Raw genomic sequence first — 3,653 nt, 5'->3', positions numbered from 1 at the left:
TGAGTTACATGGCCTCAAAACATACACACATTATGAAACTGTAATGATTTACTTATTGTGTTTGACCTTAAACATAAAATTATAGCTGTTAGAGAGTAGATTATGACAGCATATATTCTTTTAATTCGGTCACTAACTGTATGATATATTGAAAATCAAATATTTGTTGCTCCTGGAAGGCGCTAGGTAGGCAAACCGCAACTGGGAACACGACCCGAGTTAGCCCTTCCGTGATATAGATTTCACGATTTTTTAAAAATCTAGTCACTTTTCATTTCAATTTTTATTCGTTTTGTGTACTGCTCTTGCATGGTTCCGATTAAACTCCAAAGAAAAAAACGTTTCAGTTTATTTAAATTTCTATTTTTTGCTGAATATTTTTGTTACAACATCACTGCATTTTGCAGATTCATCGACTACTTCCAAGTGTACCTACTGGTTTACTAACGACGGCCCTTCCCATGGAAACTCACGCACAAGTTGCTCCAATAGCGAAACATAACTTCCGTTTAACGCTACATGCCATGCAAAGACATTGTGAATCAGAATCAACGACGATAGCGTTGTAAAAATTCAATGTCGCAAAATTCTTTTGTGAACCTCAAAGCGTTTTCCAGTTGACAACTATTATTGTGTTTCTTGTGTGGTTCCAGTGCATAGAATTTCCATGAGAGGGAAAAGCTTCTATACACAATTAACATGGGTGCAGAAAGCATCATTCGTGCGAATGATGGATAAAATTTCTGTTTGGTGTTGTGAATGGCAGCTTGTTCTAAATGCAGGAAAATGCAAGTTAATGAACACGGGTGAGAAAAACAACCCTGAAGTGTTGGAAAATAGTATCAGTGGTGTGCTGCTTGAAACAGTCAGGTCACTAAATATCTGGGCATAAATCTGCAAATCGACATGAAGTGCAACGAGCACGTGAGGATGGCTGCACAAAAGACATACGGTCGATTTCGGTTTACTGGGACAATTCTTGGGAAGTTTAGTTCATCTGTAAATGAGGCCGCGCACAGAACAGTTCCGCTACGCATTCTTGAATGCTGCACGAGTGTTTAGGATTTGTACCTGCTCAGATTAAAGGAAGACATCGAAGCAGTTTAGAACCGTGCCTGTTAGACTGGTTATTGATAGGTTCGATCAAGATGTGTTTGGCGGAAGTGCTCCGTGAACTCAAATGGAAATCCATGGAGGCGGGAAGACATTCTTTTCGAGAAACACTACTGAGAAAGTTTAGGGAACCGGCGTTTACGACAGACTGCTGCCACCAGCAGTAAGGACCGTGAAGACAAGATAAGAGCAATCAGGGCTCGTACAGAAGCATATAGTAGTTTCTCCACCGATCCATTTGCAAGTGAAACAGGAAGGGAAATTAGCAGCGGTACATGGTAACCTCCGCCATGCACAGTATCATGGCTTGCGGCATATGAATTTAGATGTAGATGATTTCAGAGTTAAAAATGAAGGAGAGAATATCTGGGGAAGGAGACCAACAGAGCACTAGGTGATCTAAAACATAGTGCGTCTGATAGAATGAAATCCATCTGATATTTTCATTTTTAACTGCCTCTCTGAACGTAACATACAACTATCAATCGGAAGGAAAACATCAAAAGAAAATTATGGATCCATAAACTGAGTGCATCAACTTGATCACCTTGCTTCAATCCCAGATGGGCAGCTTTTGAATTTTTCAGTTGAATTGTCTCCAAACCTTTTCAAGACGTTCGGGTGTAACATTTGTGATGTCTGTGATAACACGCCTGCTCATTTGTGGCATCATCTTGTGGGTGGAGGTATTTTGTCCTCACGTTTCATGAAATGGGAATGCAACGGAAAAAATTTCTCGGTATGGCACTGTTTTCTAAGCAAAAAAAAAAAAAAAAAAAAAAAAAGAAGTATTTCTGACACAGTTACTTTGTAAGTCAAAACACTTTTTCCATTGTTGTTTCCGGTTTCTCTACACAGGAGTATGCTGCCAATGAGTACATATTCAGTTTCCTCAATTAGCTTTACTTCAGAGTAACAGTTCCGCGCAAACACTTTATGAGTAATCGTTTACAATCGTCGACAAAGGCAGGACATTTTAGAAAAAGTGCATTAGATGTATTCACAGATGCGAATACGAACAACTGCGTTCTGTATAAGAGGAAGACGAGAAAATAAGTGCCGGACTGGGACTCGAACTCCGATTTCTCACTTTACGCGAGTTGTCACCTTAACTACTTTGGCTATCCGTGCACATACTTCCATATGTCGTCGTCTCTGCGTCGCGTAAATCCTTTACAGTGGACTGACTACATTTTAATTGAAAGTAACCGCCTAACATCGGCGGATAAATACGATATAACAGTGCCCGTGTCGTTAAGAAGAACGATGCCATGTTCCTTCGGACATGCTTGAATCTCCGAAGGAACAGGCATTGCACTGGCTTCAGTTGTTATGAAATACATCAAAATTACTCGCAGTTGCAAATACGAACAACCGTCGGCTGTATAAGTAAATGACGACAGTGAAAGTGTACATGTTGTGGCGCAGGAACTGCAACTTGTACTGTAGTGTGGGTCCAGACTGTGAGTCGTGCACGAATAGCCAAGGTGGTTAAGGTGACCGCTCGCGTGCAGCGAGAAATCCGTCTTCGAGTCCCGGTCCGGCACAAATTCTCACTGTCCTCATTCCCTTAAACAGATAATGGTTATTCGATTCGCAACTGTGAATGCATTACTTCATGTATTTCATAACGTCCTTAGTCGCCGCAGCGCCTATCCGCTGTCATGCATGCATGTGCTCCACACTTATCATATACAACAGTTCGTTCGACGAAAGATCCGTACCCAAAGTCTGGAAAGTTGCACAAGTCACATCAATATTCAGGAAAGAAAGTAGTAGTAATCCACTAAATTACAGGTCCACATCGTTAGCGTCGAAATGCAGCAGGATTTTGGAACAATTATTGTCTTCGAACATTATGAATTACCTCAAAGAAAACGGTCTATTGACACACAGACAATACGAGTTTAGAAATTATCGTTCTTGTGAAACATAATTAGCTCTTTATTCTCACGAAGTATTTAGACCTATTGACAAGAGATTTCAGATTGATTCCGTATTCCTGGATTTCCGGAAGGCTTTTGACACTGTACCACACAAGCGGCTTGTAGTGAAATTGCGTGCTTCTGGAATATCGTCTCAGTTATGTGACTGGATTTGTGATTTCCTGTCAGAGAGGTCACACTTCGTAATAACTGACGGAAGTCATCGAATAAAACAGAAGCCATTTTTAGCATCCCGCCGGCCGCTGTGACCGAGCGGGTTCTAGGTGCTTCAGTCCGGAACCGCGCTGCTGCTACGGTCGCAGGTTCGAATCCTGCCTCGGGCATGGATGTGTGTGATGCCCTTAGGTTAGTTAGATTTAAGTAGTTCTAAGTCTAGGAAACTGATGACTTCAGATGTTAAGTCCCATAGTGCTTAGAGCCATTTGAACCATCCAGCGTGCCCGAAGGTAGTGTAACAGGTCATTTGCTGCTCCTTATTTATATAAACGATTTGGGAGACAATCAGGGCAGCAGTATTCGGTTCTTTGCAGATGACGCTGTCATTTATCGACTAGTAAAGTTACCCGAAGATCAAAAAAATTACAAAACGACTTA

This window comes from Schistocerca serialis, chromosome 6 (genome assembly GCF_023864345.2).
Source record: "Schistocerca serialis cubense isolate TAMUIC-IGC-003099 chromosome 6, iqSchSeri2.2, whole genome shotgun sequence".
Lineage (NCBI taxonomy): Eukaryota > Metazoa > Arthropoda > Insecta > Orthoptera > Acrididae > Schistocerca > Schistocerca serialis.
Note: the sequence above shows the minus strand (reverse complement) of the source record.